The sequence below is a fragment of the Mirounga leonina genome, unplaced genomic scaffold (genome assembly GCF_011800145.1).
Source record: "Mirounga leonina isolate KUSES-001 unplaced genomic scaffold, KU_Mleo_1.0 Mir_154, whole genome shotgun sequence".
NCBI classification, from domain to species: domain Eukaryota; kingdom Metazoa; phylum Chordata; class Mammalia; order Carnivora; family Phocidae; genus Mirounga; species Mirounga leonina.
In genome coordinates this window covers 31,307,879-31,334,164 of record NW_023270389.1, presented here as the reverse complement: position 1 = coordinate 31,334,164, position 26,286 = coordinate 31,307,879, and the positions used below count along the sequence as shown (strand labels likewise).

Here is a 26,286-nt window from a genome sequence, read left to right as displayed (position 1 = left end):
ATAAGATGGGAATCCGAAGAGAGTGATTGTAAAAGAGAATGGGAGGGCAGAATTGGAGAAATGGAAAGACCAGGTAAAACTTTTGAGAATTTACTATAAAGAGAACAGGAGATAGTGAGGTCATTGGAGAGGGAAGTAGGATTGTTTGAAGTTTTAAATTTTTTTCTAAGGATTTTTTAAAAAAAGATTATTTATTTATTTGAGAGAGAGAGAGAGCATGCACGTGATCAAGGGGAGAGGCAGAGGGAGAAGCAGGCTCCCTGCTGAACAAGGAGCCTGATGCAGCACTCCATCCAAGGACTCCGGGACCATGACCCGAGCCGAAGGCAGTTGCTTAGTCGACTGAGCCACTCAGGTACCCCTTTCCTAACGATTTTTATTGGTGATGGGAATGACCTAGTATAGGAGGGGAAAATGGATGATGCAGGAAAGGAAAAAGAGGGAATGGGAGCTAGTATGGAAATAGATGGGTTGGCTTCCCCAGGTAGGTGGGAGTACAGATCTCTCATAGTACATCTCTACATCTCTAGTAGTACAAGGAGGGTGGCAGATGAGGTATGAAAGGTTTCTTCTCATTGCTTCCATTGTCTCTCTGAAATAGGAAACGAGTCTCCAGCTGAGAGTGAGCATAAGAGAGCTAGTGTTGAAGGTTTGAGGAGAGGGAAGGCATGAAATAATTCTCCGGGAGATGCAAAGTAAAAGCACTAGGGAAGTGGGAGGGAATGGCAGCAGCATTGTGGACCTTCATGAGGTTCATGGTCTTGAATTTAATGTCAGAAAAGTCAGCGTTGTTGTGCGTTTGTTCTCCAGCTACCTTCAGCAACAGGAACACAGGAGTAAAGTTCAAAGAAAGGTTCATTGAACTAGAGCTGTGATTTAGACCAGCCTGTATCTAATTTAACAGAATGCCATGGTATTGAGGGTGAATGCAAGGAAATGATGATAATGATTGACCATTGCATTTAAACTGGATAGGAGGGAAGTGAGGACATAAGAGGATGAGGTTACACCAGAAGGGTAGGTTTGATGGATTGTAGGTGGTGCTGTGGAAGGATGTAATCAGAGTTGTAGAGGGAGGGGATAGACTGATTGCAAAATATGGCCCTAATTTTCAATCCCTGTGTGGATCCAGCCCTCTCTTCTTGAATCTAGGCTGGCTTTGTGACTTTCATATCTGTTAATTCTCTTAGGTCCCTGCCTCTGTCATGAGAATCAGCCTGGGAGATGGGAAATCACGTGAAGCAGAGTTGAGTCATCCCATCTGAGGCCAACCTAGCTAGCCCACAGCCTACTTGCCAGCTAACCACAAATGAACAAGACTCTTTGAGATCAGCCCAGCTCAGCCCAGCAGAACTGTCCAATCAACACATAGACTGATAAATAAAAAGCTGTTATCTCAAGCCACCAAATGTTGGGGTTGTATAGTTATAAAACAATAGCTAACTGATTAAAAGGAGGGGCTAGAAAGATAGATGATAGTGATTAGAAAGGATATCCTTGGAAATTAAGGTGAGGGAGGGGTTGCAATCATTGATAGTGACTAGGCCTAATGTATGACCGTGGGCTTTAGTGGCTGAGGTAGAGTGGAGCGCAAGGTCATGGGAGGAGAAGAGTTTAAGGAACTGATCTGTTACATGGGCATCCTTTTTTGTTGTTTTTCTGCACTTTGCGGGGCAAAGCCTTCAGTCTTTCAACCATTAAAAATGACGTTAGCTATAGGTGTTTTGTAGATGCCTAGTATCAGATTGAGGAAATTCTTTTCTATTCTTAGATTGGTAAGAGTTGTTATAAAGAATGGATGCGGGCTTTGTTTTTAAAGATTTTATTTATGTATTTGACAGAGACATAGAGAGAGAGCACAGATAGGCAGAGCAGCAGGCAGAGGGAGGGGAAGAAGCAGGCTCCTGCTGAGCAGGGACCCCGAGGTGGAACTCAATCCCAGGACCCTGGGATCATGACCTGAGCTGAAGGCAGCCGCCTAACTGAGCCACCTAGCTGCCCCGATGCAGGCTTTTCTTCAAGTGCTTTTTCTATGTCTACTGAGATAATCATATTTGAGTTTTAAAAAGTGTTATTTTTGGTGAATTTTCTTGGTTGATACTTAATATTAAGCCAGCCTTGCATCCCTGGGATAAATCATATTTGGTCATAATACATTGTTCATCTTATAAAATGTTGAACTATTTTTGTAAAATTCTATTTAAACATTTTACATCTATGTTCATGAGGGATATTGGTCTCTAGTTATTTTCTCTTGTGATGTCTTTCTTAAGTTTTGGTATCAAAATAATGATGGCCTCTAGAATGAACTGGAAAGTATTGCAATCCTTCATTTTCTGGAGGAAATAAATTAATCATTTCTCCATTCTGAAAAGCAGTGTAATGATATTACCAAACGTGGGAAATTAGATATTAAGTAACACACACCTCAACAATATAAACGTAATCCTAGTGTTACTTGTTTATGATAGTATTCTTAGGATTTTAAAAAATAGAACTACTTATGTGTCATATATAACATATTTTTTAACATAAGATATCATAATCCTTGTTCACATTTCCTTATAATTTTAAAACAAAATTTTAAATGTTTGCCTCATATTATATTGAGTAGATATATTGTAATTGTATATTTCCCTTAATGTCATAATTTCCCTTAATATATCAATATTATAAATATCCTGTGAAGAACATCTGAGAGCACATTATTTTCTAACATTTTGGATTATTTCTTTAGGATAAATACCTAGAAGTAGAACAAAAGCACAATATTTGTGACTATTTGTATGTTTTCATAGAATTTTTTAAAACAAAAATAGCATGCAAGAGTCCTTGCTTTGAGTGTGATTTGAGTCGTTAAATCTGGGGCAAATGCATTCAAATATGTAGGAATTAAAGTACTATTAAATATTTCATAATAGCAAACTGAGAAAAATGTTAACAAACTCCTAAAATACCCTGAGTATATTTACTGAATAATTTAACTTTGGCTCTCTCTCTTTATATTTTGTTTTGTTTTGGCTGATCAGTCACAACCAGGTGTTTTCACATTTTATTAGCTGAAGTACAGACCCTAGAGCTGCCCCATTCCCTTCCCCGCCCCCCCCCCCCCCCCACAACCCCCACGCCATCTCGGGGGCCAGGCCTTCCCAGAAGCCCCTGCCTTGGCTGCCAGGCTTTTCCTCTGTTGCTCCAACTGCACTTTAGGGCCCCACAGCTGCGACTCCTATAGCTTGATTTCAGTGGTGATACAGTCCAGCCTCCCCACCCCCCCAACCCCGGTGGCCCGAGCCTCTCCCCGCTCCCTTTTGACCAGCACAGGATCCAGAAGTGTAAAGACCATGTTGGACCCGCCCAGCAGGGCCGGTTTCTCCTTCATGGTATCATTTTCTGTTAGTTGCACCTCAAATTTCTGCCGTGCTGACATGGATTAACTCAAGTCCTTTTGTAGCTATTTCTCCACCTGTACCTGTAGCTTTTTCTGAATTAGCTGGGCCATGGGCGGGGCGAAGGTCTGCGGGGAGCAGAGGGGGAGGGGTGCTGGGTCTCCCATGCTGGAAGGTACCCGTGCTCACCTTCCTGAACTGGTGTCCTCCCTTCACTATTCTGGCTCAGTGTATTTTTAAGGAATACAACAAATCACTTGACATTTATAATTTTGAAAAATCCGAAGACATTTTTGGAGGCAAAAGACCTAAAACAATAATGGTTACAATAGATTGGTGAACATAAATCAATAGGTGTGCATTATTAAATGCACAGGTGAAGCATGGCAGGCTTTATTTTGTTACATATGGAAGGCTTGCAGGAAAAGCTTTTTATTCTCTAGCTACTTAAAACCATGAAATTCTGGGTGGGTCGTGCTGGCTTTGCCGGGACTGGGTTGGTCCTGCCCCCCTCTCCAAGTCCCGGCCCCTCCATAAAGCTGGGAGAGGGGGCCAGTCCCCGGTTCTGAGCACTTTGCGGTCCTCGGGTGCAGGCCACCATGAGCAAACGCAAGGCGCCGCAGGAGACGCTCAACGGCGGAATCGCCGACATGCTCACAGCCTCTTGCTGCCTTTGCAGAACTCGCAAACTTTGAGAAGAACGTGAACCAGGCAATCCACAAGTACAATGCTTACAGAAAAGCAGCATCAGTGATAGCAAAGTACCCACACAAAATAAAGAGTGGAACAGAAGCTAAGAAATTGCCTGGAGTAGGAACAAAAATTGCTGAAAAGATTGATGAATTTTTAGCGACTGGAAAATTGCATAAGCTGGAAAAGATTCGGCGGGATGACACGAGTTCATCTATCAATTTTCTGACTCGAGTTGGTGGCATTGGTCCATCTGCTGCAAGGAAGTTTGTAGATGAAGGAATTAAAACATTAGAAGGTGCAGAGTCCAGTGGTGACATGGATGTTCTTCTGACCCATCCAAACTTTACCTCTGAATCAACCAAACAGCCAAAGCTGTTACATTGTGTTGTGGAGCAGTTACAGAAGGTCCATTTTATTACAGATACTCTGTCAAAAGGTGAAACAAAGTTCATGGGTGTTTGCCAGCTTCCCAGTAAAAATGATGAAAAGGAGTATCCACACAGGAGAATTGATATAAGGTTGATACTCAAGGATTAGTATTACTGTGGTGTTCTCTATTTCACTGGGAGTGATATTTTCAGTAAGAATATGAGAGCTCATGCCCTAGAAAAGGGCTTCACAATCAATGAGTACACAATCTATCCCTTGGGAGTCACTGGAGTCGCTGGAGAACCTCTGCCAGTGGATAGTGAGAAAGACATCTTTGACTACATCCAGTGGAAATACCGAGAACCCAAGGATCGGAGTGAATAAGGCCCATTCTTTTCAGGCCAGCTCAGCTCAGCAGGAGTCTTAATTTATTTCTTAACCTTTGCTATGTAAGGGTCTTTGATGTTTTTAAAGGATTGTTTCTTCTTCATGCTTTAGCTTGCATTGTAGTCAATAAAGCCTCTCATACTACTAAAAAAAAAAAAACCAAAAACCATGAAATTCTGAAAATAGGTTAGTCATCATTACGGGGTTGGGTGAGATGTTTTAATACTATTACTTCGTTCCTTATGATGATGTTTTCTAGGGATGTCACACATTTCTATGCCATTTAAGGAAGTTTATCTTGCTTTTGATATACCAACATTCATGGGCTTTCTGGAAAAGCAGATGAAATAAGAAAGGTAATTGATTAAAATACTATATTTTAAAGAAAAGGGTATATAATTTTGATCCCATTGCATCATTTATCTTCTTATCTGCTTTTATAAAATCACCTCCAAAAATATTTTAAATTTCTATATCTCTGCCATTTTGTTTTAAATCAAGATAGTTTTCTTTAGAATTACCATAAAAAATATTTGAAGTGAAATATGCTGTTATTGTAGTATTTGATATCATAATTGATTCATGTAACACTAATAGATTAACAGTGTTCTCTATTAGAATCTTTGTGAGATTTTTAAAAACCTGGCACCGCATGTTTTTTTCCTAATCAAAAGATGTCACTTTGAAAGGTTGTTGTAGTGATATTTTGTCAAAATTATGCATCTCATAACTTTGGAAAAGTATTTCCCAAAAGTTTAACAGCAGACAGTTGTGGCAACCTTGAGAATGAGCCTTGCTGATCTCCAACTATGGGGATTGTAATTGGCCAAGGGCCCCAGGCGCTGCCCTCTGAGAACCATCGCTGTGTTTGCCCTGCTCCAGCCAGTGACTGAATGTTACTGTTACTGAACTGTTACTGAAAACATGGAGGCATCTCTGATGGCTTACTTTGGCTCAAGACTTACAAACGTATTGCCAGACTTTGATTAAATTGCATGGCAATCTGGGATGCTTCCTTCCATTCAATCTTTCCTCCTTCTTTCCTCCTGCATTTCCTCACCTGGGGTCAGACTTGCATCGTGGTCTGAGTTCTTATAGCTCCTTACATTTTCTCTCACCAGGCATTTTATCTGATAGAACTCTTGCACTGTTAATCTCAGAGGATCCAGCCGAGGATATTACTGTAGAAAAATCTGAATTAACCATAGCCAAACCATAACCAACTATAATTTCTATTTGTTTACTAAAATAAATAGAATAGAATAAATGAGAGTCTAGCCTTACAGTTAAATCTATATTTGGACATATAAAGTACATGATCCTAAGGCTTGCTTGTGGTCTCAGCATGACAGATAAATGCATCAAACATTATCTACCAATCAGAAGTCTTGTGCTGGGGTGCCTGGATGGCTCGGTTGGTTGGGTGGCCGGCTCTTGATTTCATCTCGGGTCATGATCTCAGGGTTGTGAGATAGAGCCCTGCATCAGCTCAGTGCTCAGTGGGGAGTCTGCTTGAGGATTCTCTCTCTCCCTCTCCCTCTTCCCCTGCTCTCTCTCTCTCTCTCAAATAAATAAATATATCTTAAAAAAAAAATAGATGTCTTGTGCTTCTGATTAAAAGTGCACACTGAGGGCACCTGGGTAGCTCAGTCAGTTAAGCGGCTGCCTTCTGCTTGGCTTATGATCTCAGAGTCCTGAGGTCGAAGCCTACATCGGGCTCCCTGCTCAGCGGGGAGTCTGCTTCTCCCTCTCCCTCTGCTCCTTCGCCCTGTTCATGCTTGTGCTCTCTCTCTCTCAAATAAATAATCTTAAAAAAAGAATAATATAAAAAATAAAAAAATAGGGGTGCCTGGGTGGCTCAGTCGTTAAGCGTCTGCCTTCGGCTCAGGTCGTGATCCCAGGGTCCTGGGATGGAGCCCCACATCGGGCTCCCTGCTCAGCGGGAAGCCTGCTTCTCCCTCTCCCAATCTCCCTGCTTGTGTTCCCTCTCTCACTGTGTCTCTCTGTCAAATAAATAAATAAAAATCTTCAAAAAAAAAAATAAATAAAAGTGCACACTGAATGTCAGGATCAGCAGAGGGAATTAAAATAGTATTTTTGAAGGGCCAAAAATTATCAAAGCCAACGAATATTTGAAAAACATATTTTTTTTCTTCTGAGAGCAGAGTATAGGGTGCAAATAGATAATATTTAAGTATTTTTAATAAAATAATTATTATGGTGATGTCATTAAAACATAAGGGGATACATACAATGGAGTATTGCAAGTTATTAAGGAGATAATACCAATTATCATAAGGGGGCTATTCAGTCTAATGTAGCAATGCTACAAACTCAGTCAGCAGGATTAGTACTCTGAGTTCTTTTTCTGATCATGATTATGGTTTGCCCTGAACCATTTGTATCTTCCTACCTGGCTCTCTTTATAATCACCAATATTGGTTATAAGATAGCTGAATGGGGTTTGGGTGCAATTTGTGGTCATGGATTTTTTCTCCTTGTATCTCTGTCTTGCTCAGTAAGTGCTCACACTGTGACTTCACTGTCATTAATACTGTGCTGTAAGCAGCTAATTAAAAAGCTCACACAAAAGAACTGCAATAGAAAGATCAAAAACATTTGTCTGGAAAGTGGGTTGCTTTATGGATCCATGTTCTTTTCCTCTAGGCTTTGGCAGGGAAGAGTCCTTTTGCCCCACCCATCAAAATTTTCTTCCATTTGCCTATGGGTTATGCAAGACCTTCAGACAGGGGTGAGTTCAAGGTGATTATAAAATTAAATTTTAAAAGAACAAAGTGGTTTTTGAATATATGGATTATGTAAATTTTTAGTTTTATAAAGATTAATCCAACTATCTGGTTTTCACTGAAAAGTATAATACAATTTTAGTTTGAATTTTAAGCAGTTGTGGAAATAAACTTTAAAACAATATATGATTTTAATTCAGAAACTAACTTACCATTTATTATTTTATTCTAGAATTACTATTAATATTAGTTAACTACAAAGAAATATCTGATATTTTCCCTAATATATAACAGAATAAAAGGTCAAAGGGGAGGTCCATTAACCTAGGAGTGCCACAAAGATTGTTTTTTTATGGGTACGGCCCGGCGCGAGCACAAAGATTGTTTTTAAAAATCTTTTGTACTAAAAATAAAGGAGAGTGATTTATAATTCTAGGGACAACTCTGAAAATAAAAGTAAATTAAGCATTACAAATATGATTTTTAGCACTTCTGGTTAAAGCTTTTCTCAATTTTCCAGTTAATACCTGCCTCTTCTTTGTTTCTTCTAATCACTATGTATCTCCCTTTCTCCAGTCCCCAGCATTCAGAACTCACAGTGGCCTGGGAGGTGTCTCTCAAGCATCAGGGTGCTGGTTGAGAGCCCTGGTGCTCTCCCTGCCTGCACTGCCAGGTGCTTAATTGGCTCAGCTAGAATAACTCAAGGCACTGCCAGGTGCTTAATTGGCTCAGCTAGAATAACTCAAGGCGAACTCTTCCAGAGCCGAGACTCATGTTACATTAGCCTCAGTGACACCTTTTAATGCTTATGATATTTTTCTCCCTTTATTTCAGAAGTGCTCAGGGATTTGCAGGATTGTGCAAAGAACTCAATTCTAACTATGTACATAAACTTTTCTTTTTTAAAAAAAAAGACAATGTAAAACATTTAAAAGCACTGCTTATTTCACTTTGTAATTTATTTGCAAATTGATTTCTTCTGAAATACATATATTGTGTTCCTGAGATAAATCATACCTGGTCATGATGTATGATCCACTTTATAAATTGTTGAATCAGATTTGTAAAATTGTGTTTCGATATTGTACATCTGTGTTAATGGGGGATATTGCCGATAGTTATTTTCTCATATATACAGTTGATCCTTGAACAATATGAGCGTGAACTGCGTGGATCCACTTATATGTGGATTTTTTCCAGTATAGTACCATAAATGTATTTGAAGCGCATTTACATTATGATATAAATATTATATACCGGAGAAATAACTGAGGTGAATGGACATATAAAAAAGGAATGCAATTTTGTATAACCAGTCCTCTAATATTTAAGATGAATGATTCAATCTCACAGTCTGAGGAAAAATTCTTTTTTTTTAATCACTTTTTCTTGTTGCCATTCTTTCTTGTATCTCAGAAAAGTGATAGAAAAGCATAATTTTTGTGGGTATTCCTTTTATGTTTTTCTGTGGTAGATACTCACACTTTTTCATATGAGTGCATGGATGGTAATTTTTTTCGATTGCTTTGCATATCCCCAAATTTCTTTATATCTTTCTCTCTTTATGTCTTCTTTTGTAACTGATAGTTTCTATTAATAGTCCTTCAAAATGTGGAGAGGAAATTATTTCATAGTGTTCTAGCACTCACTGAGGCTAAAGAGAAATCTGATATTCATTTCATTGTAAGATACCAGATTTTCCACTCTGGAAGCTTTCTTGATTTTTCTCTTTATTTTGAGACTCTAGACCATTTATAGGCATAGACATTTTACCCATTTATTATGCTTGTATGTGGTAGGCTCTTTTAATCAAAATATACAACTATTTTTTTAACTCAGAGAAAATTTTTGAGTTAAAAATGATAATGTCGATTATTTAATTATTTTCTGCCTTCTGTTGTTTCTGATTTTTGCTTCTGGAACTCTTATTCCTATATATTTGAACTTTGGAATCTATCCTCTGTGTTTCTGAGCTTTACTTTGCTATTTTTCTTTTGTCTTTTCTGCAAATTATTTAATTGTTCTATGCTTCAGTTTTCCCATCTGTAAAATAGGGGTAATAGTATTTTATTGGATTATTTGGTAATGTCAAGTCCTTAGAACAGTGTCTGGCACATAATAGGAGTAAAATATGTATTCTGTGGTGTATAGTAGGTCTACAAATAACTCTACATTATAGGAAATTTCTTTGATTTTATGTCTTCATTACTAGCTTGGACTTGAGAGCTGTTCTTTCTAATCACATTATTTATTGAATTTTTATTTCAACAATCACCTTTTTAAAATTCCCAAGTCTTTCATTGTCTGGTTGCTATTTTTTTGTAGCACCTTCTTTTTTTTTTTTTTTTTTACATAACTTTATGATTCCTTTAATCTCTGTGGATCACATATGCACACATACATATATTAAATTAGTTTACATTTATTGTAATTCCTGGTTTAGATGACTATAATTTACTTTAATAATAAGAGTAATTATAATAACTTCAAAATATATTACACTGCTTTCAATTCCCAAATGCTTTAACTCAGCTTCTTTATTTTCTTTTCCTGACTTATTTTAGATTGAGTTATCTTATTCCCCTCTTTTCCCTGCTGTTGGTGTGAATTGACAGATTCGATATCAAGTCTTTTAATTATTAAAATGGAATTTTAACATGCATATTTGACATAAAAGTCTAAAGTTAATCAGTGCCTATATCTTTTGTCCAAAGAGAATTAGGACCTTACCACAATTAAACTCTGAATAACCACTTTAAACTTAAATGCTATTCTTGTCAGAATTTATTTCCAGTTATTTTTTAATTACTCACAGTTATTTTTTAATACTCACAGGCTTACTAATTTCTTTGCTTCCTATTGCTTCTTGCAACACCCATTTCTTTGGAGTCCAATTTCCTTCTCCAAGTATGTTGTTGAGCAGTTCTTCCACTGAGAATATTTTGATAAATTCAGTCTTTGAAGTTCTAAAAATGTGTGTTTTTCTCTTTCTCTTGAAAAACAATTTACCATTTTGAAGATATCATTTGTGGCCTCTCCTTACCGTTCATCTATTTTTAGAGATAATTTGTCCTTTTTGGTTGATTTTAAGATTTTCCTTGCCTTTGATGTTCTGAGTTTATCAACAATAGGTCAAGATGTGAGTTTCCTTTTATTTATTTTTCTTTAAGGCTTGCTCTGATTTTAGGATTCATATCTTCATCAATTTTGAAAAATCCTCAACCATGATCTCTTTGCCTCTCCTCATTTTCATTGTATTCTCCTCTTGAAACTCCTCCTGGATACACACTGGATCTTCACATTTTACCTTCCCCATCTTATAACTTCTCTTTACTGTTCTCCAGCCCTTTATACCTTTGTGCTATAATTGGATATTTTCCTCAAGTCTGTCTTCCAGTTTACTAATTATCTCTTCAGCAGTGTCTAGTGTGTTGTTAGTCCATCCATTTAGATTTATATTTCAGTGACTTTATTTTCCTTTTCTACCTGCTATATTTGGTTCACTTTCAATATGTTTATTTCTTTTTATAGTATCTTCTCTATCTCTTATAATTTCTACCTCCTTTTGTCATTTAAGTTAAATATAATTATTTTATAATCTATTTATGAGCATTATATTATTTAAGTTCTTGAGATACAAATCCTCTTGTTTGTTGTATCTTCTGACTCTTACTTAATGCTCAATCAATTTTGCATGTGTTCTGTAATTTTTGATCATGAGTTCATCTTCAGTGGATTATGGTTTTTCTGTGACAGTTCTATTTGTGGGAGGGTTGACACAGAACAGTTTTAGAACAGGTTGACACAAAACAGTTGACACACAACAGAGGGTTGTGCCAGATATCAGATGTAGTGAAACCAGACTGGGAACAGTTAATTTTTTTGGCAAAGAGAGTCTTTTATCAAATAGATTAAATTCTGACTCTGAATTCCCATATGACTCTTTTACATTTTCTTTGCTAACCTTAAACTCTGGGCAAAGATAAATTTCCTTGTCATATACATGAACTATTGAGCAGTATTTTTCTAGTCTCTCTTTCACTGAGAAAACAGGCTGGTTTTGTATAAATCTCTGAGCTTCAATTAGTACACATTTATGCACCAAACATCTTTTCTTCTATTACAACATGGGTATTAGAACCCAAGTGCCTTGTTTGAATTTACTTCTTTATGTTATAATCCCCTAGATCTACAACATTATATTTATTGTCTTGCTTTTCAATTCCCATTTCTGTCTCTTAGGAATTTTCCTCCAAGTTCAAATTTGTGTTAATTTCTTTTGTTGTTGCTTTAGTTTATATTATTGTTAGTTACTTTAGCTCCTTCTTCACACTGCCTACGAATTCACCAACAGAAATTCTAATTATGTTTGTATTTTAAAGTTTATTTATTCTTTTTCTTAAATTATCTCTGTTTTCTCTGATGGCATTTTTTTTTTCTGTTATTAGTTTTCCTTAAGTGCCTGGAATCTTTGTTTTTTGTTCATATTTCTGAATAAAGATTTAGTTGATTATTGTAGGCATTTGTTGTGTGTTTCTTCTGAAGTTGTATGGTTGTATAGTTCTGTTCTCCTGACATGCCACACTCTTAAATGAGAAGGCTAGTTCTAGACTCTGCAATATTGTCAGGCCTGTTGGAACTTTTATCATTCCTAAACGGAGCTTTACTCTTGGGCAGAGTGTTTTAGTGTGTTTCACCACTGGATGGAGCTGCCTTCTCTTTCTATTAATTTCCTTAGTGACCAGTGTGATGGTTCAGTGTTACCTTTGGTTTTGCTCTGCTTCTCTTTCAGGTTCCAACAATATATTGACTCCTTTCCCGTATAGGGGAACATAGTCAAGTTTTATCCATGAGGGCTAAAAACCCTGCTTTATATATTTTGTCTAGGAAGAGGCTGGGAATGAGGGAAATCTGTCTAAATGATCGAGTTGTGCCAAAAGCAACTATATTTAATTGTCATCACAGTTCACTCTTTCTCTTTGTGGTAGCTGACTCTGAGCCTTTCTTTGGAAAGGGCAATTCTTCCTTCTGGTGTTTGGGGATAAAACTTTTCCTGACTTGTTTTCTCCATCAGTCAGAAATTTTCTGGTCCTTTGGTAGTCCTCCTTCTAGTTTACCAGCCTCTTACTGTTCCATTCCTTTAAAAACACTTTTTGTGTCTTTTCAGGAAGATATCCTTAAAGATTAGAGGTAAATGAATATATTCAGTCTGCCATCTTAAACTGGAAGCTTACCAATATTTCAGAAGCCAAACATTTAAATAAAATAAAGAAGCAAATGCATTTTTAAGTTTTTATATTAGTTTAAATAGGGCATATAAATATGAAAGTGCACAAATACAAATGTGCAGCTCAAAGTGAACACATCCATGTGGTTAGATCAAGAAACAGAATCCTGGGGTGTCTGGGTGGCTCAGTTGGTTAAGCATCCGACTCTTGGCCTCAGCTCAGGTTATGATCTCATGGTCTGTGATCTCACAGGTGGTGAGATCGAGCCCCAAGTCAGGCTCTGCATTCAGTGGGGAGTCTGCTTGAGGATTCTCTCCCTCTGCCCCTCCCCCCACTTGCACGCGCACGCTCTCTCTCTCAAATAAATAAATAAATCTTTATTTTAAAAAAAAAAAGAAAAAATCCTGTCAGGATCCCAACCACATGGGGCTGTTGATCACTTATAATGTGGCTAATACAACTGAAGAACACAATTTAAAATTTTATTTGATTTTAATTATTTTAAAAGTAATACCCACATGTGGCTAATGGTAACTGCATTGGACATCTCAAGGTTAGATGATACAGGGTCTTGTGGTTCATATTACAAATTTTGTCCTATCCTAAGAGCAGTCGGAAGTTTTTCACAAGGGAAAGACATAAGATTTGTCTTCACAAAAGATCGGACTGGCTGCAAGTGGAGAAGGACCTCTCTCAGCTTTCTCATGGCCATTTTGTTTGTTTTTTTCCCCCAGGAAGTAAAAGATCATTTTGGATGTTCTTCCTCAATTTTTTGGTTTTATTGAGATGATGACTGGCATGGTTGCAGGTGTCACAGGCCATTTTTTTCCCTTTTGCCGCTGATCACACTTACATGTGAGATCTCAGACTACTTCCTAAGGAGACTACTTTGGTTTTTTTATAATGTGCTGTCTGTACTCTGGTCACTGCCACCAGAATGAGTCCAAGTGTGTCATTCAGGTAGCTCAAAAGGTATAGTAGTTTCAGCTTTCCAGCATAAAAATTTGAGAAATTTAGAGATGGATGAAAGTTTTATATAAAAGAATATGATGAGTAGTAATACAACAGAATTTTAAATTTCCTCCTGAATACAAACCTGCAAGCATCATGATGTTCTGTATGTAGTTGCTAATACATGTGGGAGTTTTTTTCAGGTTTCATTTCCAAATATTTAATTGATCCTATTAACTGGGCCTTTCTTCAAGCTTTTCTAATCTAATCCAGTCCCTCTTCATTAGTTGAACCATTAACTGCATATAAGTCCTTTTATTGCTCATTCCATCAATGACTTACTGATACCTTTCAGATTCACGAATGATTATTTATATATAGATTTGACTAAGCATTTTGCTTTCTACTGAAGTAATTGTCTGCTCTGGGGTTCTCCTTCTCGGCTGCTCATCTGTCTTTTATCCTGGAAGCATGATGAGTTCATGGATTTAGAAAGAGTTCTATGCAGCAGAAGTGAAGGGCATAAAGCAAAGGGAAGAGCGGCAGAAATTTGCAATAGAGAAATTGTAAAGGCAGGTCAGTGCTAGACCATTATTTAACTGAAAGCTATAGGACACTGCCAAAGGATTTTAAACATCGTGAATGGTACAGTATCCCAATTGTTATCTGTCCTATAGAGAGAAGATGGAGTCAAAAGATTGCTGCTCCCATCACATTTCCCTGTAGTTCAAAAATTTTGAATGCTTCCTCACAGCCTTCTGAATCAAGATCAGACTGTTTTAAAATTTCTAGGTCCCTAAGGGCACAAATAGTGCAATTAATGTAAAAATGTTTTAACAATACCAAGTTACGATTAAAAAGTAAAATGAACAGGTACCATTTCAGGTTAGTGAAACATTAAATAAGAATTAGATCATTATGGACATGAGACTTCATTAGGGAGATGGAAATTGAATTATATTTTAGCAAATGTATGCATTTATATGCAGATGCTTAGCTGATTATACGTTGAGCAAAGATTGATGTGACCAGGCAGGAGGGTATTTCAGGACAAAAGAAGTACACAGACACAAGAGTGGGCATGAACAGTACACGTGAGGAACAGTGAAGAAGTCTGACCTGACTAGACAGAATTGAACAGATCACTATCTAGAGAGAGACTGAACTGGGAAAGAGAGGATCACTTGACAAAGCCCTTGATCTGAGTGAGTGCAGATTCTTGAACAGAAAGAGCACTTAACAGGAAATTTTATTTTGAAATTTGGTGAGGTTCAAGAAAGACCTAAGGGGAGAAATTCTGGAGAAAAAGAAATGTTAACGCCCATTAGTCAGCTGTATTCTAACAAATGTGCACTAAGTTGAAACGTTGAATTTGTTTTTCTGAATGTAGAGTTCTGAGGAAATGAGAGGCAGGAAGATTTGGATGAACTGGGGACTGATGGCTGCAGGAAAGGCAGTGCCGATGGAAAAGTTGATTCCTGACTTGAGTGAGTCCTGAGAAGTGGAGACTTCTGTGGAAATTCTTGAGGTGGAAATGAAAAAGTATACAGAACTCAACCACAGTTATGATTAGAACCTTCCCTAGCACTGTTCAACAATGTAAATCATGATTCTTATTTATTTTCTCAGCATGTTTATTCCCCTGCATCCGTTTTAAAGTCTTTTCTAAAGTTGTAAAATGATAAAGTTCAATATTCTCAAAATACTCCCCAACTTAACAGTTTTACTATATTTACCTGTACAGTCACACGTGGTGTTTATAATTCCACATAGACTTGTAAGAGGCTTATCCTTCATCATATATAAAAGTCTGTGATTGGTAGTATTTCTCTCAGCTGCTAACATAAAAAGGATCTAAACCTATTTGGAAAATAAATAAATAATTGTTAATAGAAAAAAGGGAACACTATTTATAATGACAGAAAATACACTTTATGAAGAAAAACAATAAGGATCCAAACATAATGAGACATTATAATCTATGGAAGGTAACATACATTTTTTAATGGCTTTTATTCAAAATCTAGTGTTACCATTTCTTTTTTTTTTAATTTTATTATGTTGTGTTACTCACCATACATTACATCATTAGTTTTTGATGTAGTGTTCCATGATTCATTGTTTGCGTATAACAACCAGTGCTCCATTCAGTACGTGCCGTCTTTAATACCCATTACCAGGCTAACCCATCCCCCCCCCCTCTAGAACCCTCAGTTTGTTTCTCAGAGTCCATAGTCTCTCATGGTTCGTCTCCCCCTCCAATTTCCTCCCCTTCATTTTTCCCTTCCTGCTATCTTCTTTTTTTTATTAACATATAATGTATTATTTGTTTCAGAAGTACAAGTCTGTGATTCAACAGTCTTACACAATTCAGTTTCTTTTTATTATCCTCCCTCTTTCCCTTTCCCTACATTCCTTTTTTCTTTCTTCCAAGATGAAAGAACTGATAGTTTTCATCAATATGAACTGGTTTATCTTCACTTAGAAGAATGAAGGAAAAAACTCTAAAGTAGCCTTAAAATTACTCATAAAACACAAAATGATTGAATGGAAATCTTTGGAGGATATTATTTACCCATATGTCTTGATAACTTGATGCTTTTTGTGTGTGTGATTTGTGTGCAAGTTATGTTAATTATACATCATGTTTAGAAAAATACTTTTTTGTTGAGCAGTGTAAATATCAGTCTCATTAGCCATCATTATTACCTGCCAGCAAGAAGATGTTTTCAATGAATGATAATTTCCCTTCATGGTTCTGTGGATGCATACAAGTGTAAAAATTATTTTTTATGCTATCTTATTTTCAGTGTTCATAACCCTTTTTCTTCTTTTCAAACTGTTTTCAAACCAACTTCTACACTTGAAAAAGAAAAAAAATTGACCTGATATTAAGCCAGTAGTTTGAACTAGTTCAGACTGATTCATGGACAACAGAGAGAGCAGATTCATGGAAGACCCACTCTTTTAAGAACCAGATTCTAATAATGGTAACTAGGTAATTTTTTTTTTTAAAGATTTTATTTATTTATTTGACAGAGAGATAGAGAGACAGCACAAGTAAGCAGAGTGGCAGGCAGAGGGAGAAGCAGGCTTCCCACTGAGCAGGGAGCCCGATGCGGGGCTCGATCCCAGGACCCTGGGATCATGACCTGAGCCGCAGGCAGCCGCTTAGCCAACTGAGCCACCCAGGCACCCCGGTAACTAGGTAATTTTAAAGGTGAGAGTGGGGGAAGTGCACTCTCTGATGTAATATTGATTATCTAAAATGTCCAATTTTAGCATGACGAATATAAGTGACTCCATCTTTGTTCCTCTTACAATTGGATGGTGCCTATTAGGTCTAGATATTAGTGGGATTTTAATAAAATATGCTTTTTAAAAGAAATTATATATATATATATATATATATATATTCTTCCAGTCCTCTAGTATCATCATTATGAAAGATTTTATGCTTTTCAAATAATTTTCACACCCATTGTCTGTTTCTTTTGACTTCTACAATAACATGCTGTGATATGATCAGAGGAACCTAGAGATCATCTACCCCAAATCCATATTTTATGCTGCAGTGAGACCCAAAGAAGGAAAATGATCTACTAGCAGAGAAAGCACATTTTGTATGCTGCACATTCGACATGGGACACATGTCAAATTTAAATAAAAAAAAATTAATACATATTTGCTAAATCATATTATTACTCTCTTTTAAATATGAGCAAACCCCAAAGGCATAGAGAAGGAGGTGACATAAATGAGATATCATAAATTGATGGTAAAAGAAACTTGAATCATTGTTTACTTCCCTTTCCTACTCTATCTCTGGACCTGTCACAGAATTGAAAATCTAGATTCAAAATAATATGTTCAAGCTTGGAACTTCTAAAGACCTATTGAACAAGGAGCCAGGGATCAAACAACAACAGAATATTAAACAGTTTTCACTGAGGAATATAGCACACCCAGAAAAGAACAAAAATTATTTAGGAACTGTTCCGTAAGGCACCATTCCCTGGTCCACACACCATAATCCAACTGTCATTGCTGGTGGGATCTACTAAGTTCAGGTGTATCTCCTTAAAAAAGCGAGAGAGTTCTTAGGGCTTTATCAATGTGGCAAAACGCTTTCCTTAAGAATGACTGAAACCACAGGGCACCTGGGTGGCTCAGTCAGTTAAGCCACCGACTCTTGATGTCAGCTCCGGTCATGATCTCAGGGTCCTGGGATCCAGCCCCGTATAAGCCTCTGTGCTCAGTGGGGAGTCTGCTTGAGGATTCTCTCTCACCTATCCCTCTGCCCCTCCCTCTCTGCTCTCTCTCTTTTTCTCTCTCTCTCATAAATAAATCAATATATCTTTAAAGAAAAAAATAATAACTGAAACCACAATATAGAATGGATGATAAAATGTTCACTGAACACATTAAATGTTATGCTACAAGTTTCGAATAATATACAGAAATGAATTCAGTGGGATTCTAGACTAAATTTTCAGCCTCTCTTCATTTATGTACAGGTAAAGCACTTAGCCTGATATATTTAGGGAAATTATTCCTCTCCCAGTTTATTTTGCAAAGCTTTTCTGTATTTATCATCTCATTCTGCATTCTTTACAGACTCCTGTCTCATGTTCATCTGTAACATGTTGATCATTTCCCTGTAGAAGGGCTGATGAAGTATACATTGCTGGCTGTTCTCAGCCTGTTAGCAATTTTTCAAAGACCAGACTTCAAATACAAAATGTGAAGTGACGGTAGAGGGTGACAGCAGTTGCGGTAGAGTCTGCTGAATTATTTTCCTTCTTCCTTTTGGTATTGTGCCTTCAACCCTCCCTTTTAGGAACTGCCTGCCTCCCCCATGTCTATGTAGTTGGACTGAGGCTGTCAAACATGGTATCTTAACCCTGTCCTCCTGACCAGACGAGACAAATGAGTTGGATCTGGGCACACAAACAACTCATCCCACACACCAAGGCTTCAGAGATGAGCTGATGAGCCCAGTTGGAACAAGGAGAGCTCTTCCTGAGACTTTTAAGCTAGGGGGAACCTGTCTGGCTTGCCTTTAAGGTTATGACACAAGAAAGGGTGCACTTGGACCTGCTTGTAGCCATCTTCCTAATCCTCAGGCTTCCATTAATCCTTAAAGGAGACTGTGTATACATTTGAACATGGTACCCTTTCTTTTAGAAAAACTTTTAATGATCAGCCTATTATTTATTTCTCAATAATAGCAATTACAACAGATGTCATTCTGTTCGGGCAAATTAAATCAAATTATTGAACATAAAATAAGAAAAAATACAAATATTTAATCACAATAATTAGGAACTCAAAGTTACTATGATGTAATAAATAAAAAAGTTACCGTTTGCTCTTTTGGAAATAAAATTCTTTTTTGATGTTTATTGGTTCCAATATCTTGTTTTTTCTTGAGATGTTCTAGGCATTAAGTAATTTTTAATATATTTTCACTTGAAAAAGCTATATTCTCCACTGGTGTCTGGTTTGAGAAAATTTAAGGTTCTTTTAATGTCACAGACTGTACTGGGTCATTAATTGATTTCAAGGGGAAAAGTTGACATAGATATCGTAGCTAAAGCCAAGATTTTTTTCAGTATCATAAATCTTCCTTTTCATGGTAATATTGAAATATCCAATAGAGAAAAAGTAAGTTGATTTTGGAATTTAATTTTGGAATATAGACCCACTTGATCAGGGAATTTGCAGCCAAAATCAGTTCTTTTACTCTTTTCACTAGAATTATTCATGTTACATTGCTAAATATTGGTATCAATGTCAGGAGGTTGCAGTTTGTTTATTGACAATTTTTAAACAACATTACTGCTTCATTTTTCTTTCTTTTTTTTTTTTTTTAAAGATTTTATTTATTTGACAGAGAGATACATAGCGAGAGGGGAACACAAGCAAGGGGAGTGGGAGAGGGAGAAGCAGGCCTCCCGTGGAGCAGGGAGCCCGATGTGGGGCTCGATCCCAGGACCCTGGGATCACGACCTGAGCTGAAGGCAGACGCTTAACTGTCTGAGCCACCAAGGCGCCCTATTTTTGTTTTTTAAGATTGTATTTATTTGACAGAGAGAGACACAGCGAGAGAGGGAACACAAGCAGGGGGAGTGGGAGAGGGAGAAGCCGACTTCCCGCCGAGCAGGGAGCCCGATGCGGGGCTCGATCCCAGGACCCTGGGATCACGACCTGAGCCGAAGGCAGATGCTTAACGACCGAGCCACCCAGGCGCCCCTACTGCTTCATTTTTCTTCAAAAATGTACTAATCCTTTTGACGGTGCCAAGAAAATTATGTACATTGATTTTTGATGCTTGCATAATTTTGCTCATAACATTAGTTTTACTTCAGATATCATGACTGACTAATCCTGAGCATTTAAAAAGGAAATATTTGAAACTGGAACTTTGGCTTGTTCTAGAAAATTTTTATTAATATCATCGATAGTTTCTAGGAGTAAAGCATCCTACCTCCAGCTGAGTTTTTGGTGGCAGGCTAGCATCAACTTGGCCATCTCATAGCTTAGTCAGTAAAAATCTCAAGGCGTGTTTGTACTCCGAAGTTTCATCGGAGCTGAAAAATAGTTGTATTGATCTCGGGTAATATAAAATGTGATGGTAACAAGAAAGAACTTAACCTGAATTTTTCATTATCAAATTTACATAATGTACACTGTAAGTAATATACAATACCTAAATCTTTTTCTGAGCATTTTTTTTTGCAGTCTGTTATGTTTTCTACACACATTTGTGACACTGTTGTATGCTTAGCCTTTGAAATTAGTTTTATCTAGATGCAGTTTTTAAAAATAGGCCACTAACTTGTATATTATTCTTTCGGAGCCATGTGTTCTTGGACCAAATACTTAACATTTTGGAAATCATTTGTAATAACTTTTTAAAAAATGCTGCATGGCTTACATGAAAATTTGATCTATAATAATTGAAATATTAACATTATTATATAGTAATTGAGAAATAGTTAATTGAGAAGCTTTGTATCACCCAAAATAATATCATTCGTTGCATCTGCTATAATTTTAACAATTTGGTTTTGTATTTCATTCCCTAAATGGCATATATATTATAAATGATATATATGATATATATATATATTATTATCAGTCATTGCTATGGTTTCTGTCAAATGAAAAAAAAAATCCCATTACTAGATTCATAAAGTCTCTTGGATGATTCTCTGAACACCATGATTATCTTGCCAAAAATGGAATCATGTAGGAGTTCAATGACAGTATACAGTTTCCCTCATTTTTTTTAAAGATTTTATTTATTTATTTGACACAGAGAGCAAGAGAGGAAAAGCAGATGCAGTGGCAGAGAGAGAGGGAAAAGCAGACTCCCTACTGAACAGGGAGCCTGATGTGGGGTTCAATCCCAGGACCCTGGAATCATGACCAGAGCGGAAAGCAGACACTTAGCCAACTGAGCCACCCAGGTGCCCCTCCTCCATTTTTAAATTGTCTCTTTCTGCAGCATTATTTTTTTTTAAGATTTATTTATTTATTTTGGGGGGGAGGGGAAGAGGAAGAGGAAGAGTGAAACTCTCAAGCAGACTCCCCATTGAGCATGGAGCCCCATGCAGGGCTGGATCTCACAACCCTGAGATCATGACCTGAGCAGAAATCAGGAGTCTGATGCCTAACCGAATGAGCAGACAGCCCTCTTGCTACAGCATTATTAATAACATTTTTCAAATCGGATGTCACTTTTGAACACTGAGCACATTGGTATGGGCATACAATTCCATTTCTTCATATTTACTAAAATCTGTAATAAATGCTGCCCACCCACAATTGCACCCTTCTTATTCTTCAAATTATCATTTTTTTGTATCCCCAAAGTATTTTTTTGACAAACGAAATGCAGAATCTTTTCAGATAGAATAAAGTGACTGGAATATGGGATTACTTGTAACCACCTGGATGGTTTTTGTGTGTTATAGGTTCCCCCAAACCTCCTACTTACAACGTAGAGTCATTTTTTAAACTTTAAATTTCTTACTTGGTGTAGGTAATTGTCAACAAAATTTTGTTAAATAATATTCAAATTTTATGTCTATGTACCTGGGTTGACAGAAAATACATTTAGTTCAATGAAATTTTTAGTTTTTAAATTTTGTTTTGTTTCGCATTTTTTTAATCATAAGTTTTGGTTGACGTGGAAGCAGAAGTGAAATTCACAACCTCTGCTCTCTATAGAGAGCATGTTTCCAGGCTACATTTTGTTCAAAGTAGTAACTATGAACACTTGTCCTTTTACTGCAAATTTACATCCATTTTGCCACATATATATATTCAATATTCCACATATTTTAAACTTTGCTTCTCTAATGGCTTTCCATGATCTGTTTTCTGATTCAGAAAATTTTTAAATTTATATTTTCTTCTGATATCTGGAGAAAAATAATATCATGATTCATGTTTTGTTTAAAAATTTGTAATATTTTGAAAAAATTATGTGTGATAAGCTATTAAATTTTAGCAGCAGTTAATTTTGTGTTGAATTTTCTGTAATGACAACATTCATTAGATTATTATAAATTATTATATAATGATTATACATATAATTTATGTCTAAATAATACTTTGTGAGTTATAATTGGTAAGTTAGGATTGGTTATTACATGAGGATTTGAAGCATAATGACTAATTTAAACGTATATTTAAATTGAGAACTCAGAAATTCTATTCTAGCAGAGTAAACAACAGACAGATGACAGAAGCTGCAGTCTGAAACATCAATTTACCCAGTCCAATCATACCCCAACAAGAGATTTTTTTAAAAATTGAGATATTTACCAGTACATCAGTGTAAAAAGCAAAAAAACCTGCACTTTGTTTAGAAGTAGAGGTTATTTTAGATGATGTTAGAGCAATAGGTTTTTTGAGTTTTAAGTTAATTCCATTTTTCTAAGTCAAAGTAGAATGACATACATTTACCATATTAGAATGAGACAATTACTGCCATCTCCCCCAAAACTGTCTTAACAAATATTGAAATTGCCCATCTTTAGAGTCAATAAAACTGTAATCATAGATTAAAGGAGTCCATGATGTAACTAGTATCCCTTTAGATGTGGTGTCCTTGTGCAGTGAAAAAACTAAACAGCCACACATTTTGGCTTTGTCCCAACCCCATGGAGAAAACCTGTCAGGACCTGAGCTTTTCCAGAATTCATGTCAGCTGAGGTAAATTTGATCCTTGTCAATCATCTCTTCTTTGTGGCATGTTTTTGTATGACTGAAAAAGATAACTCTTGCCAGCATTGTGCATTAGAAGTTGTGTCTATGTAGTACTACTTTGGGAATATAAAGTCCATAATCTGGCAAGTTTTACTCTAATCGCTGTAGCTGAAAAAGTTTGAAGTTTTTTGTCTGTGTTGAGGGATACTCTTTTTTCCTTTTGTGAACAAACTAGAGGGATTTGGAGTAGAAGAAAAGCCTGCTCTTTGCTTGGATGTGTGAAAGGACCAAGGTTCAAACACTGGCCCATCTGCACGTGACTGTTGGATGTCTTTTACTTGTTTTCGTTTAAGGTCAAAGGTGTGAGCTCACAGATATCGATACACAAGAGGGCCAGGGTGGGGTGAGGGATCTACTAGGAGCAAACTTATTGTCTATGCAGGGAGTTGCCCAGATCAATTTTCTACCAACATACTGATTTGCTGAATATATATTGCTCAACTGAGATCATAAAAAAATATGTATATATGTTAATATACATATAAATAATATGTATACACTTTGAGAAATATAAAGCTAGAAAGTGTTACTTATTTCACTTGTTTATAGCACACCAGCTAGGAAAAGAAAGGTTAGGTACCTAATCAATGGTTCTTGTTCTCAGCTAAACATTAAAGTCACCTGGGTCCACATTAAAGATAAGTGTTCCTAGGCCTTACTTCAGAGATGTGGAATCAGTAAGTCTGATGTACCCGGGAATCTGTATATTTTTAAAACTACAGAGGAGATATGATATACATCCAGCTACTGGATTTTCCTTTTCTTTTTTCACTCTGATTCTTCCAAATCTCTATTGTTCTGTGTCACAGAACATACATGCCTCTAAAAGTGGTCATTTAAAAAAATCACCAAAGGGGCGCCTGGGTGGCTCAGTCGGTTAAGTATTCAGTGCTTGGTTTCTGCTCAGGTCATGATCTCAGGGTTGTGGGATCGAGCCCCGCACTGGGCTCAGCGCTCAGCTCAGCGGGGAGTCTGCTTAAGATTCTCCCTCTCTGTCTCTGCCCCCTACCCCCTCATGCTCTCTCTCTCTCTCTAAAATAATAAATAAACACATCTTTAAAAAAAATACCAGATATCTACCATGTACATAGCATTGTCAGCAGAATTATAGGAAATACAAATAAGATCCAATTTTTTAAAAATTGTAGTTGACATGCATTGTTACATTAGTTTCAGGTGTGTAACATAGTGATTTAACAAGTCCATACATTATGCTGTGCTCCGCACAAGTGTAGCCGTCCTCTGTACCGTACAATGCTAGTACAATACCACTGACTACGTTTCCTATGCTGTGCCTGTTACCCTTGTGACCAGTCATTCTATCACTGGAAACCCGGTACCTCTCACTCCCCTTTACTCACTTTGCCCAACACCCCACCACCTTCTCTTCTGGCAATCACCCATTTCTTCTCTGTATTTATGGTCTGTTTCTGGTTTTATTTGTGGGTTTTTAAAATTATTATTATTTCCTTTTAAAAATTCTTTTTATTTTTTTATTTTATTTTTTTTAAGATTTTATTTATTTATTTGAGACAGAGAGAATGAGAGACAGAGAGCATGAGAGGGAGGAGGGTCAGAGGGAGAAGCAGACTCCCTGCCAAGCAGGGAGCCCGATGCGGGACTCGATCCCGGGACTCCAGGATCATGACCTGAACCGAAGGCAGTCGCTTAACCAACTGAGCCACCCAGGTGCCCCAAAAATTCTTTTTATTTTTCTTTTTTAAAGATTTTATTTGAGAGAGAGCGAGAGCACAATCAGGGGGAGGCAGCAGAGGGAGAGGGAGAAGCAGGCTCCCTGCTGAGCAGGGAGCCCGACACAGGACTCAATCCCAGGATCCTGGGATCATGAATGGAACCCAAGGTAGGTGCTTAACCGACCAAGCCACCCAGGCACCTCTCTTTTTATTTTTTTAATTAAAAAAAATTTAAATCCAGTATAGTTAACATACACCATTATATTTGTTTCAGGTGCACAACATAGTGATTCACCACTTCCATACAACACCTGGTGCTCATCACAAGTGCCCTCCTTAGTCCCTATCACCTATTTAACCCATCCCCCCCCCACCCAACCTCCCCTCTGGTAACCATCAGCTTGTTCTCTACAGTTAAGAGACTGTTGGTTTGCTTCCCTCTCTCCTTTTTTTCCCTTCCTTTGTTCGTTTGCTTTGTTTCTTAAATTCCACATATGAGTGAAATCATATGGAATTTGTCTTTCCCTGATTTATTTCACTTAACATAATACCCTCTAGGTCCATTCATGTTGTTGCAAAGAAAATCTCATTCGAGATCCAGTTTTTAAGGAGGTTAGAATCTGGTAGGGGAAAGAGAAGATAACCTGTAAATGGTAAGGCTATGGGCAAAAGCGTTACACTGCCTGTTCCATTCACAAAAAATTGATGGTGCTTCTCCAGGTCTTGGTTATTTTAACCTATGCACGGTGTCATTGATGGGGCTTCCTAGCTGGCATTCAGAGATGAAGGGCAAGTGAAGTATTATATGCAGGTTGAGGACATTGAATATAATAATACTTCGTCTTATGGAAAAGATAGGAATAATTAAAAATTCCTACCTTGAGCTAATAGAAATAGAGAACTATATTTTAAGATTTAATATTTCATGGAGGCTTACTATGCACCCTTTCATTGTTGTGGATATATTGTCTACGTTTACTTAAAAATATAAAAGTGCTATTTTCTGAACTGATCTATAATTTATAAGGAACATAATTATAATTACAAATACTACCATATTATTATTATTCTGCATTCATTGTGTTAGAATGATAGCTTAATGCTTATGATAATCCCTTCCCAATTTCTCCACAACTGATTTATCACTTGTCTGACCCAACTTCCCAGCACGCCATTGTTCCATTTTCTCTGTACCTCTCACTTCACAGAGGAATGTTAATAATGGAATATGTTATTCAGTTATTCATTTGCAGGCTTCTAAAATGCCATGCTCTATAATTAATCACCATCACAAATATTCTCATATATATGCTTTATACATATGTACTCTTACTGGGTCACTGAACTAATAAAACAGCTTATTCTAAGCATTGTTGCAAATCACAGCCTATAGTTACAAGATAGTAAAATGCATAAGGTAAGCGTAGATTTGCAAGGTATTTTCAGTCAGGTGCAAATATTGGAGATCTTTTGTTTTGAGGTAATACATATGCTAACAGGATGAAAAGTAACCATTTTGGGGGTGCCTGGGTGGCTCAGTCGGTTAAGC

The 26,286-nt window shown here is 37.0% G+C and overlaps 1 pseudogene; it reads left to right on the top strand.

Annotated features, from left to right (window-relative positions):
* Positions 1–3,985: 3,985 nt before the first annotated feature.
* Positions 3,986–4,982, top strand: LOC118013688 (annotated as a pseudogene).
* The last annotated feature ends 21,304 nt before the right edge of the window (positions 4,983–26,286 follow it).